This window comes from Panthera tigris, chromosome B1 (genome assembly GCF_018350195.1).
Source record: "Panthera tigris isolate Pti1 chromosome B1, P.tigris_Pti1_mat1.1, whole genome shotgun sequence".
Taxonomy (NCBI): Eukaryota; Metazoa; Chordata; class Mammalia; order Carnivora; family Felidae; genus Panthera; species Panthera tigris.
Window position 1 is genome coordinate 192,269,737 of NC_056663.1, and position 14,368 is coordinate 192,284,104.

At 48.2% G+C, this 14,368-nt stretch overlaps 1 pseudogene; it reads left to right on the forward strand.

Moving 5' to 3' along the window:
• The first annotated feature begins 1,539 nt into the window (after window positions 1–1,539).
• On the forward strand, window positions 1,540–2,100 carry LOC102954890 (annotated as a pseudogene).
• The last annotated feature ends 12,268 nt before the right edge of the window (window positions 2,101–14,368 follow it).

The window sequence follows — 14,368 nt, forward strand, 5'->3', positions numbered from 1 at the left end:
AAAGGGAGTTTAATGAAGGGACTATTGCAAGATGTTGCCACAGTTGAGGGAAATCACCAAGGAGTAGTGGGATACCTGGGCCAGCAAATCCGAGCCAGGCAGCCAGCACTCACCCAGAAGGAGCAAAAAGAGAGGATTTTACTAGAACCCAAGGTGGAAATGGTGACTTTGACCCTAGAGACTCCACCCCCCCCCTCCCCCCCCCCACCCCCCCACTGGATGTGGAGCCGTTGGTAAGAGAACCTCTGGCCAGTCCAGAGGGAAGCAGGAAAATATCCAGCTTCTTTCTCCTCTTGCCTCCTGACATCTTTCTGGTGCTTCCCCATGGCCAAACCCAAGCAGAGGCCAGAGGGTGAATGAGCCCAGCTGAACCAGTCTATGAGGTCAGTCTCCTAGGTCAGAGAAGGGTAGAGAAAGGTGGCAAGTCGATCTGGAAGGACAAATGGAGACCACCCAGCACTTCCAGGTTAAGGCGTTTTATCCCATTAGTGATGAGTGCCATTGAAGGGTTTTGCATAGGGAGGCAATCTGGTCAGATATGGGTTTTCACAAAGACCTCTATGGCAGTAATTCAGGGGACAGAGCTGCAAGCAGTGTGGCATGAGCTAGGGAGACCTGCTGGATCAGAGAAAAGAAGGGCCAAGGTGAGAGATGGTGAAGAATAAGAGACATAGAAGGAGATGGAATGTATCCAGGTGAAAGATGACAAAGAGCTGGAAAAGGGCATAAATAGAATGAAAGAAAGAGATTAAGCTTCGATTTTAAAAACAGAAAGATATGGGGCGCCTGGGTGGCGCAGTCGGTTGGGCGTCCGACTTCAGCTCAGGTCACGATCTCGCGGTCCATGGGTTCGAGCCCCGCGTCGGGCTCTGGGCTGATGGCTCAGAGCCTGGAGCCTGCTTCCGATTCTGTGTCTCCTTCTCTCTCTGCCCCTCCCCCCTTCATGCTCTGTCTCTCTCTGTCTCAAAAATAAATAAACGTTAAAAAAAAATTTTAAAACAAGAAAGATAGAAATTGGTGGTTCTTAGTGAAGACAAAAACCAGGATCCTCTTGGATGACCAAGATTCATTCAGGACAAGTTGAATCTAAGTTGTTTATGAAAAATCAAAATGTAGATATCTAGCAGATATTCTGATTTGCATCCAAATACTGATTAGTCTCTATCTACAGCTTTAGATAGCAAAGCCATCAGTAGGTAAATTCTAGTTTAAAACCATGAGAATGAATAAGATGTCCCAGGAAGAGGGATGTCCAGAGAAGAGAGCCAAGTTGTCTGGGAGTATTAGCACCGAGAAGCAGGTGGAGGAGAACCACTACAAAGGAGACAGACAAGGAGAAAGACCAGAGAAGACAAGGAGAGCCCGGAGAATGAAGCTGCTGAGAGCAGAGGCTAGAGGACCAACACCATTAAATACTGTAGAAAGAAAAAGATAAGCGCAGCTGCTGGTCAGAACATAGTAGGTCATGAGTGTCTTCAGAAAGAGCAGTAATGGGCCTTGCAGACGCTGCCACCCCAGAACCACCCACGCCGCCCAGGCATGGTCAACCCCACTGTGTTCTTCGACATCGCCGTGGACGTGGAGCCCTTGGGCCGCATCTCCTTCGAGCTGTTTGCAGACAAAATTCTAAAAACAGCAGAAAAATTTTGTGCTCTGAGCACTGGGGAGAAAGGATTTGGTTACAAAGGTCTCTGCTTTCACAGGATCATCCCGGGATCTATGTGCCAGGGTGGGGATTTCACACGCCACAATCACACTGGTGGCAAGTCCATCTACGGGGAGAAATTTGATGATGGAAATTTTGTCCTGAAGCACACAGGTCCTGGCATCCTGTCCATGATGAATGCTGGACCCAACGCGACCGTTCCCGGTTTTTCTTCTGCACCACCAAGACGGAGTGGTTGGATGGCAAGCACGTGGTGTTTGGCAAGGTGAAGGAGGGCACGAACATCACCAAAGCCACGGAACGTTTTGGGTCCAGGAGCCGCAAGACCAGCAAGAAGATCGCCATTGCTGACTGTGGACAAATCTAATAAATTTGACTTGACTTTTATCTTAACTACCAGAACGTTCCTTCTGTAGCTCGGGAGAGCGCCCTTCTGCCCCCATCTGCTCGAAATCTCCTATAATCTTTGTGCTCCCTCTGCAGTTCCACGGTCCCTTGTTTTCCTCACTCCCCTCCAAGTTTAGTTGGGTTGCAGAGCGAAGAGTATGATCATGAAATAAAAGCTAAACAACGATAACAACAACAAAAGAGCAGTAATGACTGAAGTTGGTGAATGGAGTGCCATGGGTTGAGGAATGAAGGGAAGAGGTGGGCACTGAGAATGTAGATTCTTCTGCTTACAAGTCTGAATGAGGAGGGAGAAAAGTAGAATGATACCTAGAAGGACCACCAGCTCAGTGTGGAGCTTTATGATATGAAATAGGCTTTTAAAAAGAACTGGTAGAGAAGGAGAAGCAGAGAAGAGGGAGAAGCTGGTCACACTTCAGAAGAGAGATCGCTGATGGAGTCCAGACCTGGAGGGACCAGGGCCAACCACCCTTTACACTCCTTGCCTGATTATTTGTCCAGACCCCCAACAAGAAAAGATGCTTCTCTCTGCAACTTGCAGGAGGCTAAGCTTCAAAACGTGAACTCATCCAACAGAATTCAAGGCACCTTGAGCAACATAATGGTCTTCAATGAGGAAATTTTCCAGATATACTTAAAAAACACATACCCGTAAACAAAACCCCCAACCCTATCAGGCTGAATGAAGGCCTCTAGTGAGAGTTGTTGGACTAGAGCCAGACAGGCTGGAAACCAGCAATCTTTATGTTTAGATGAATTGAACATTTGAACAGCACTGGTGTTTATTAGCTCGTTTAATTTGGCTTGTAAGAGTCTATTGTGATGTGTGTTATTTCACTTTTTATCTTGAGGGGGGTGGAGGTGGGAGGAGTCTGTTACTTTCTCAGGGCATTTCTTTTGGTCTCCAGTTGAATTTCTCTCCCAGAACAACTAAAGGTTTGGCCACTTGCAAAAAGAGCTGAGGAAGAGATTCTTGCTTCACTTGGGCGAGGTCTCAAAGACCATGTCCTCCAAAGCTCATCCCTCCTATCTGGCAATAGGACTATTTGGGGCCCACAGTTGGCTGCATCAACCAAGAAGTCACATAGAAGATGTGTGTATACACACACACACACACACACACACACACACACACACAGTGGAATACTACTCGGCAATATAAAAGAATGAAATCTTGCCATTTGCAACAACACGGATGGAATAAGAGGGTATATTGCTAAGTAAAATAAGTCAGTCAGAGAAACATAAATATTATATGATTTCCCTCGTATGTGGAATTTGAGAAACTCAACAGATGAACAAAGGGGAAGGGAAAGAAAAATAAGATAAAAACAGAGAGGGAGGCAAACTTTAAGAGACTCTTAAATATGGAGAACAAACTGAGGGTTTCTGGAGGGGATTGGGGGGGGATGGGTTAAATGGATGATGAGTATTAAGGAGGGCACTTGTTGGGATGAGCACTGGGTATAGTGTGTAAATGATGAATCACTGGGTTCTATTCCTAAAGCCAAGACTACACTGTATGTTAACTAACTTGAATTTAAAAAAAAAAAAGATAAAAAGATTTTTTAAAAGTCAACTGCATGCTGATTGGCTCAGAACACACTGAAAGACAAAACAAGAAATGTCATTTGGGGAAGAGGGTGAGGGTAAAAGGGGAAAGCAAAGAGCCGGTATTTTCCTTTAAGAAGGAACAAAACACGCTCACTCCTTGGATCCCAGCTTCGTGTTCCCCATCGGCAGGGGCAAAATCCCCATGAACCTCATCTGTAAAATGGAAATTTATTCAATTAAAAGTGTCCCCTGCAGTGTGCCAAACACTAAGCTGGGCACTTAGAGGACATCAGTGAACAATAATACCTCTCCTTCTGAATGTTCTAAGAAGTATATGAGATAGTGTCTATAAAATTACTTGGTGGCAATTTACGAGAGGTGCTGAATTAGAGGTAACTGCAGTGATGGTGGTGCTTCTCATACATGGAATATAATGAACAGGATGTGGCAGAGGAGGAGGGTTCACAGAATCATTGAATGTCTCATCAGCTGGGCTGTGAGTTCCATGGAACTAGGAATCACATCTGCCTTCTTTACCTCTCTGAATCGCTAGCACAGTCCTTGACACAGAAATAGCAGGTTATTAACAAGAAGTCGTTCTCAATTGATCGTTGCCAATTAAGTTGCCAAATACCGCCAAAGTTTGTGTTCTTCGTCTATAAACACCTCACGACCTAGAGTCCTTCTGACAGCTAGAGATAATGCAAGGCACTGGATACGATGCCTGGTCCATAGAGGCGCTCAAGGAAGCCAACCCATCCCCAGGGGTCTCTTCCTACTTGTAGACTAGGCCCAGTTGTTGAATTTACTCACCTGATGGCCATGGGTGGGAGAGTCTTCAGAGCCCCTCGAGTGACTCCCCACATGGATAAGGGAGGAATTAGGCACAGTGATGCGAAAGGAGGTGCCCAGAGCCACTGACTCAGTAAGGATGCAGGAAGCTGAGGCTAGTCAATGCCCATGAGGTAGGTCTGGTATAGTTAGGGAGATAAGCTTCTCACCAGGGAAACAGTTAAATCCATGTGGGGGGAGAAGAGTGCGAATAGGAATACAGGAGCAGGCAGTGTGGAAAAGCAGGGACTTCAGCTGGGCTCTGAGAGGAGTGTGGGGAGGAGGTGGGGAGGGATTTATAATCAGGGAGAACATCTTGAGCAAGATCTCAGAGGTGACAGTGGTTGTGATCATTCCAGGGTTTCAGAGGAGAGCAAAACCGGGAAAGAGACAAGGCTAATTGACCTACGCATGCCCGCCAGGGCTCCCCACCCTAGCTTACTTCACCTTTCCCATAAATTTATAGGACAGACTATTGTTATTGTTGTCAACTGGGACTCCATGGCAAACACCAAAGTTGGTATTTGAATCAGGTCTGTCTAATGACAAAGTTTCTGTGTCTTTCATTCTACCCATGTGTCTTCCTGGAAGGGCCAGGTGTGGCCCCCTTGGTGATGAGGTCTCCCACTGGAAGCAGGGAGGTCTGGTTCTACCCCTGAAGAGCAGAGTGACCTGGGTAAGAGCCTCCCTCCCACTCCCCTCCTGCCATACGAGGTGTAATGGTTCCTGTTTTGTAAATGGGAACAGTAATTCCTACCATATGCCTGTCTCACATCAGCCCTGGGGGTTTCTTCTGTGAGGTTCTCACCCCAGAGGATGGCTTGGGGACCTGCCAGGGTGGTCTTACTCCTGGAAAAGAAGAGTGTGGCAAATGAGGCATAGATTTTTAAAGCTTCCACCCAGTGATACACTCATTTCCACTCTTTGGCCAGTGCAAATCCAGCAACCACACCCAAGTTTAAGAGGCAGGAACATGCCCTCTTACTGTGTATCTGGGTGAGAGAAAACTGGAAAGAGTAATGACTACCACAGGAAACTCATACCTGTATCACTCAGAATGTTTTGCAAGAACTTTTGACACACCTGAGTTCTTTCCATTTTTCAAACTCCCCAGGTGACTTAAACCCTCGGGATGGAGAATGTAGATGGGATTCTAGGCAATGGGGGGCCCTTTCAGATTTCCAAGAAGGAAAGGATAGAACTGCTAAAGTTTGATCAGTCAATGAAAACTACCATCCAGGTGGTGCTGGAGATCAGTGGCGATGGAATGCAGGCTACATTTACAATGGGACAGCCTGGAAAGATGGGAGCTGTGGAAAAGACACTGGAATAATCCAGGTCCATCCTGGACTTGGGATGTGGTGATGGGAAGATAAGGCAAATCCACGGAGACATTTTCATGCAGTAAACACTAATTGAGCACCTACTATCTATCAAGAACTGTGCTGGGCACCAGAGGCAGGGGATGGGTAAGGAGTGAGACTCAATGCTCAGAAGAGTAAACCTGAAACATGCCATTGATGAAGGGTCTACCTTTTACTGAGGGTGTCATGGAGAGTCTGAAAAGAGTGCTCTGTCGCATGTCACAGAGAAGAACGTACTCTGCAATCTCCATCCAACCACGCTCTTCTTCCCCTACCTTGTGCTGTGGCCACAGGGGCCTCACTTCTTTGTTCCAGGGCTCCAACCCCTCCCCTCCCCCATGCTTCTAGAACTCTTCCTTCTTTTTTCCAAAATGAGTTCATTGTCTCCCTGAGCCTCTCAGAGGTTGCAGGCTGGCACACACCGGGCAGGTAGTCAACCCCCCCTTAGAACTCACCCTCTTTAGAAGACGAAATACAGTGAAAATCACCATCAGCTTTCTCTGTCTTCCCAGTTGCCTTCCCTGACCCTCTTGTTGGGGGACAACTGTGGCTTCAGGCAATCTGTTACCTAATTCCCTCTCAGAGGGCTCTGAGAAGACAAAGCAGGTCATTCATTTGTGCCTGGCCTCACCTCTCTCTCTCAGGCACCCTCCCCTCTTCCTGTTGGCTCTGCTGGTCATTTAGAACTCTCCCAGCTGGGCCAGGCCGGCCTCCCCGAGGGTCCACGGGCTTCTCCGGAGAACCCGGGGACTTGTGACTTTCTCTGCTTCTGCACACTGGTGCTGGATTCCAAGGGGCTTGGGGAAGGGGACAGAGACGCCTACTGGGAACCTTACTGACCTTTCTCCTTCACAGATGCTCTCTAAAAACTCAGCTGACGATGCCACAATGATGAATATTGATAAATGCTCTTTCTATGGGGCGCCTGGGTGGCTCAATGGGTTGAGTGTCCGACTTCAGCTCAGGTCATGATCTCATGTCCCATGAGTTCGAGCCCCACATCGGGCTCTGTGCTGACAGCTCGGAGCCTGGAGCCTGCTTTGGATTCTGTGTCTCCCTCTCTTTCTGCCCCTTCCTCACTCATGGCTGTCTCTCTCTCAAAAATAAATAAACATTAAAAAAAAAATTTATAAATGCTCTTTCTAGCAATGGTATTAGCAACGACTAAGTATTGTCCACATTTTAAAATATATACATAAACAAAACAATGCTGACACACTATACTAATGAATAGTGTGCCTTCACCCAATGATGTGGGATGCATTTCTTACCACTTCCCATCAGAAAGAGGTGAATGTGAGCAAGGTGCTGTCTCTCCCAGCCCCAGATGGGGTGAGGGCTCAGTTTAGAGCAGGGCAGTGGTGGTGGAGAGGCTGTATGGGACAGACAACACTGGTGACCGTTCCTCCCCTGGGGAAACAAATAGAATTAACTAAATCTGAAGCAAGTCCACCAACCTCTGATGTGTCCTTTTCCTGGAAAACAAACAAAATGAAATGACTATGAAAAAGGAGAAAATGCTCTGCCTACGGAAGTTCTCACAGCCAGGCTTCTTGCTGGGGAGGTCGTCCGGGCTGAGTGCTGTGTTTCTGCTACAGAATAGAGAGGCAACACTCACCCCTGCTGCGCTGCAGTGCAAACCACGTAGGACAGCTGAGACTCCCGTCCCAGAGGGCGTGACAGGACTTTGGACATCTCACACCTTCCATCAGCTGCTCATGGCTGCAGAGCTTGGCTGTGCTCCGCAGCCCAACCTCTCTGAGGGCATCATAGAGCCAAGGTCACCGCCCCACTATATTAATCATGTTTTTTTATTTTCTACACTCACTGACGCTTTGACATCTTCAAGCCTTGCTGACCCAAGAGGGACTCCTCCTCCCCTGGCTAGCCAGTTTCTAGAAACATCAAAGGACCCACCACCAAGGGCTCCTTTTACGTGCAAAGCCCACACCCCAAACATCTCCTCCCTCAGGTTCTCACAGGACTGTTTCACTACTGGCTAATATTCCCTTGCAGTCATCATCCCAGGCCAGGCATCATGCAACTCAGGACAGCCCCTACGCCCCAGAGCCTGCTGAAGTTATTCAGACTGGCCGATTTCTGAGCCTGCTTAACCTGCCTTGCACATCGCTTCTGCAGAAACCACAATACAGACTCTTGCCATGAGTTCCTTGCGCTCTCTCTGCCTCCTGATCTGCCCTGGCGCCTCCCTGAGTGGCCTCGAATGGTATGATGTGCCCCCTTCTCTTGGGGAACTGGGAATAACAAACTATTTTTTCAATGGCAATCATCTTCTGGCCTGCGGGCCTCACCGAACCGAAATAAAGATGAAACCTACATTTTAAAACACCTGCCTTGGGGGGCCCCTGGGTGGCTCAGTCCAACTACAGCTCAGGTCGTGATCTCCCAGTTCATGGGTTCGAGCCCCGCATCGGTTCACTGGCTGCTGTCAGTGCAGATCCTGCTTTGGATCCTCTGTCCCTCTTTCCCTCTGCCCCTCCCCTGTTCAAAGTCTCTCTCTCTCTCTCTCGTTCTCTCTCTCTCTCTTTCTCTCTCTCTCTCAAAAATGAAAAATAAACATTTTGAAAAATAAAATAAAATACCTGCCTTGGGCCAAGGGCTGGAAGTGGTGTGGACGGTGTTTGAATGTTGCTTAGTTTCTCTTGGCTGAGGACAAAGGGTCTTTGACTATTTCCAGTCCTTGAGTGTGCTGAAACTTCTGTCTCTCTGAGATTAACACACTGAAGGCAGGGCCTGGGGCACAAGGTGAGTCACTGGCAATTTGACAGTCCTAAAACAGAGACAACTAACACTAGTTAGGGCTTCTCATGCGCCTGTGTTTTGCAGTGCGGCTTGTCTGTATATTCTTTCCATAAAACCCCACAATCTCACACGCCGGGCTCTGTGCTGACAGCTGCCCAGAGCCTGCTTTGGACTCTGTGTCTCCCTCTTTCTCTGCCCCTCCCCTGCTCATGCTCTGCCTCTCTTGCTCTCTAAAAAAATAAATCACACACACAAAAAAATTAAAACGAAAAAATCCCACAGCCTCCTTCAATTAAGGTGTCCATAGCGCAAGTTAAGGAGCATAAAGGTCTGGGTCAGAAAACCCACCCTTTCCCACCTGCCCCACCACCTTTGCTCTGATACCAATACCACACTCATAACATTTCTGACACTGGATGTGGGGGGTTCTCCTCATCAAGCAATCCTGCCACACCCGTGGGTGCCCTACAACTTTACTCCCACTACGCAGAGACAGCATCTGATCCCACAGGTAAGGGCTCAGTCCCATGGGACTGCTCCCACCCCCTCCTCTCCCCCCCTTCATGCCAGTCACAAGTACTAAGTCCCAGGGTACCCACAGTTTCTGTCCCATTCGGCTACAGATCGGAAGGTTCCCACAACCCCCTCGTTGGGCTCCATTTATTTGCTAGAGCAGCTCCTAGAACTCGGAGAAACACTGAGTTTCCTAGCTTCTTAAAGATATGATAAAGGACACGGGTGAAACACCACATGAAGAGACCTCACATAGGGTGAAGTCTGGGAGGGTCTCAAGCGCAGGAGTTTCTCTCCCCAGGGAGGTGGGGTATGTCACCACCTGGAAGCTCTCAGAACCCCATATTTTTGGGATTTTTTATGGAGGCTTCATCGTGGAGGCATATTCGCCATCAACTCCATTTCTACCCCCTCTGCCCTCGCTAAAAAATGGGAGGTGGGGCTGAAAATTCCAAGCTTCTAATCATGGTTTCGTCTTTCTGGTGACCAGCCCCATCCAGGAGCCCACCAAGAGTCACTTCATTAGAACACAAAACGCTCCTGTCACCCAGGAAATTCCGAGGGGGTTGGGAACTCTGGGTCAGGAACTGAGTCATAGACAAAGGAACAGAAGATGCTCCTAGTATCTGGGGAAGTTACAAGGGTCTCGGGAGCTCTGTGCCAGGAACTGGGGCAGAGACCAACATACGTATTTTCTATCATCTCACCAGGTCCAACCTACAAAATTGGAATCCTTGTGAATAAATGTGTTTGAAAATAAATTCTATACATTTCCGCTCTCTTAAGTTCATTCAAAGGGGGGTAGGGCAGGCCGTAGAGCAGGCAACCCAAATAAGAATATTTAAGCTTTTAGTGAAGGCTGAAGCATGTATTCACTTGTCAGTACATACAAGCTTTAGTGTCCAGTTAATACCTATTTCAATGGTTGAAGAGACATAGCTTTCTGGAAAGTTAAGGGATACTAATTTCTATTCGTATAATTGAGAGTCGGGTGTCTTTACTCTCTCCTGTTCTCATGTGCAGGAGGGGTGGGCAAGGCTTAAAGACAAGCTAAGGGCGCCAAGACTGATGGCTGGAAACTTACGCAGCAGGGCTCCGAAACTAGCTCCATCGGGCTCCGGAAGGTGATTTCTTAACCTCATTCCTGTCCGGACTGAACAACCAACATTGTCAGGTCAGTGATCTCTGGTGACCAGCGTGTTACCAAGTTTTACCGAGAGCAAGGCTGACCGGTATATGCTGCTGGAATGGAGTGAAATGCCACGGAACTTGCCCGGTAACAGAGAGTCGAGCTCCAGGCGGCAGATCCCGTGATACGCTTCTGATGCAGTGTGATGCCACATCGTTGCTCATTTAGGGAGAGTTTACTCCACAGACATGGACGCCAGGAACCTCGGAGGATTCCCACACAACCACTGAGACCTCCCCACTTTCTGGTGGCCTGAGATGTGCCTGTGCGACTAGAAGGCGAGGTTCTATTCCCAGCGGCTGCTGACGAGCTGTGTGGTCCTGGGCACGTCATTTAAGCTCTGTGCACCTTAATTTCAGTCGACTCACTTAGAAATGACTCACTGAGGTCCTACTAAGTAGCAGGCCCGAGCTAGGTTACATAGTGTTAAGAGTTCAGGTTTTGGAGACAGACTGGATTCACATTCTAGCCCATTGCCTTTCTAATTGCGAGGACTTGGGACACTCCCTTCTCTTATCTAATTAATATGAGCCGGCAACCCAGGGCTGCACGCTTTCTCCATCACCCCAGGAGAATGGGTTAAGCATATATCACGCATCATGTGTTCAACCCTGGGGAAGGTAACAACGTAGCAAACCAGACACAGGAGAGTGCTTACCACACCCAGACACTGTTACAAACTGTCGGCATATATTCATCCAGTCGAGCCTTCCGACCGCCCTCCACTCTCAGTATCCCTGCCCTGCAGCTAGGATTTGGGGCACAGAGAGATTAACCAACTGGCCTAAGGTCACACAGCAACTAAGTGACAGAGGCGGATTCAAACCCAGTGGCCTGGCTCCAGAGTCCCTGCCCATCATCCTGCATAGGTTCTGGCTTGCTGTGACCTCTCAGAACTTCCACAACAGATCCCTGTCTGGTTTTCGCTACCCTTGTCCCCTTGTATGGTCTTTCCATGCAATAGTCAGCCCACATCCTTGTTCCCTGCGGGACACCCTCCACGCATCCCCACCACCTTCAGGGGCAAGACCAAACTTCTCCAGAGCCCAAAGTCCTGCCAGTCCTGACCCTGAGCAACCTGCTCACTGAGACATACCTCCCCACCCCCTGCCCACTGCCACCACACCAGCATCTTGGGACCTTGCATGTCCCTGCTTTTGCTTACCTCCCCCCCTCTGCTCTCCTCTCCCCTGCTCCCCACCTCCCAAACCGGGCCAAGCACAGTGGATTTCCTGACATGACACTTACTAGGAGTTTTTTTCATTGGTTAAATGTCCAACTCTTGATTTCGACTCAGGTCATGATCTCACAGCTGTGAGATCAAGCCCCACACTGGGCTCTGCATGGGGCTCCACACTGGGCTTGGAGCCTGCTTAAGATTCTCTCTCTCTCTCTCTCTCTCTCTCTCTCTCTCCCTCTCCCTCCGCCCCTCCCCCTCCTTCTCTGTCTATAAATAATAAATAAATAAATAAATAAATAAATAAATAAATAAATATGTTAAAAAAATAACTCCACTGGGGCGCCTGGGTGACTCAGTCGGTTAAGCGTCCGACTTCAGCTCAGGTCACGATCTCACGGTCCGTGAGTTCGAGCCCCGCGTCGGGCTCTGGGCTGACGGCTCAGAGCCTGGAGCCTGCTTCCGATTCTGTGTCTCCCTCTCTCTCTGCCCCTCCCCCGTTCATGCTCTGTCTCTCTCTGTCTCAAAAATAAATAAACATTAAAAAAAAAAAATAACTCCACTGACTTTCTGAGAAGTATATAATATATATATCAAATATACATATAAATATATATTTCAAAAGTAATACATTCACATGGTAGATGAGTCTGCTCGGGCTACCATACAAAGTACCACAGACCAAGGGGCTTAAATAACAGAGTTGTGTCATCTCACGGTTCTGGAGGCTGGAAGTCCAAGATCAACGTGTCAGCAGGTTGGTTTTTCCTGACGCCTCTCCTCGGCTTGTTGATGGCCACCTTCTCCCCACATCCACCAAGCATATCGGGGTCTCAGTCTCCTCTTCTCATAAAGAGAATAGTCATGTTGGGTCACAGCCACCTATATTATCTCATTTACATTTAATCACCTCTTTAAAGACCCTGTCTAAACATAGTCACATTTTCAGGTACTGAGGGGTTAGACCTTCAACATAGGAAATTTAGGGAGGACACAATTCAGCCCATCACACAAGGTCAGACAGACTCCAGCAGAACAGAAGATGCAAAATAAAAACAGAATGCGGGTTGTTGGTTTGTTTTTTTTTTCCTCTTTCCTATGGCTTTCCCAAAAGGGACTGCTACGGACAGTTTCTTGAGCTTCCCACCCACCCGATCTATAAAGCACAGACCAGCATATCCACCTCCTCCCCCATTAAACCCATTTAGAGAAAGGGATGATGAGTTACATGGTTTTGCATCTTGTTTTCTCCACTTACTATATCTTGGCTATTTTTCTGTAGCAACATATACAAACCTGCCTCTTTCTGGGCTGCACTCATTCCAGCACATTCCTTTCTTGAACCCAGCCCTGGGGATTGTTTCCTGTGCTTTCTCGATGACAGACAAAGCTACCGTGAACACCGCCGCACCTGTCTCTGGGCAAGCTTTTGGGAGGAAATCATAGACTAAAATCCCACGGGGTAGAGACCTCGGCCAGGGGATATTTGCAGTTTCACTTCATGGCTTGTGACAACTCTCCACCTTTGAATAGCATCCCAATTTATGTTCCCATCAGGAGTGGATGGGGGAACCCACTCGACAGGTGTTAACTCAGCTTGAAAGCATAGTTCCAGGCTCTTTGTCAGTCCTCTGCTAACCCCTGACCCCTTCAGGCCAGTGGAGTGGTAGCCCCCTGACACCCCCCAGTGCCCCTCCATCTTTGTTATGCTGCCACCAAAGGCAGGTGCTGGCAAGTTCCCAGTTCCCTAAGGGCAGAGTGAAGCCAGTTTCACCCCTGCAAGCACCCAGTGCCTGGATCCCAGTAGGTGCTCATTAGTTGTTTGAATAGCTGACTCCTTATAGCCCTGTGAACCTAGGCTGGGGAGGGTGGTTTTTCCGTGTTTCCCTGGGCCTGAGCATAGCACCTGACGTGGGTCAGGAATTCAAGGAGAGGATTCTGGAATGGAACACGTTCCCAGGAAACCAAGTCAATCATGATGAGCTAACTCTGCTTGTTTCCACAGCTGACCTCTCTGTCCCATGAGAGAGTCAGAGAGGAAGAGGGAGGGAGAAAGGGAAGGAGGGGGGCAGGGATGGAGAAGAGATAAGGAAGGGGGTAGGGGAAAGCAGAGAGGCAGGTGAGAAAGGTGGGGATAGAGACTGGGGGAAGGTGAAAAGGGAAGTTGGATGAAAGAAGGGAAAAGAGAAAGAGGTGAGGGAGAAGGAGAAGGAGGGAAATGGAGAGAGGGAAGGGAGAGAGCTAGAGTTGCAGAGAAATAGGTGAGGGGTGACAGGTGGCCCAGTGGTAGAGGCACTTCTATCTGCCCTGGGATCCAGCAATCTCACTACTGGGTATTTACCCCCAAAACGCAAAAGCACTAATTCAAAGGGATACATGCACCCCTGTGTTTACTGCAGCATTATTCACAATAGCCAAGATACGGAAGCAGCCCAAGTTGCCATCAGTTGATGAACAGATAAAGAAGATGTGGTATAGAGAGATACACAAAGGAACGTTACTCAGCCATAAAAAAACAGAATGAAATCTTGCCATTTGCAACAACATGGATGGGGCTGGAGAGTACAAGGCTAAGTGAAATCAGTCAGTCAGGGAAAGACAAATACCATATGATTTCACTCAGATGTGGAATTTAAGAAACAAACAAGCAAAGGGGGAAAAAAGACACAGAAAGAAAGCCAAACGCAAAAACAGACTCTTAATTATGGAGAACAAACCAATAGTTGTCAGAAGGGAGGTGGGTAGGGGGAGGGAAGAAATAGGTGATGGGGATTAAGGAGGACTCGTGAGGAGCACCGGATGATGTATAGAATTGTTGAATCACTAATTGTGCACCCGAAACTAATATAACACTGTATGTTAACTAACCGGAATTAAAGTCAAAACTTAAACAAACAAACAAC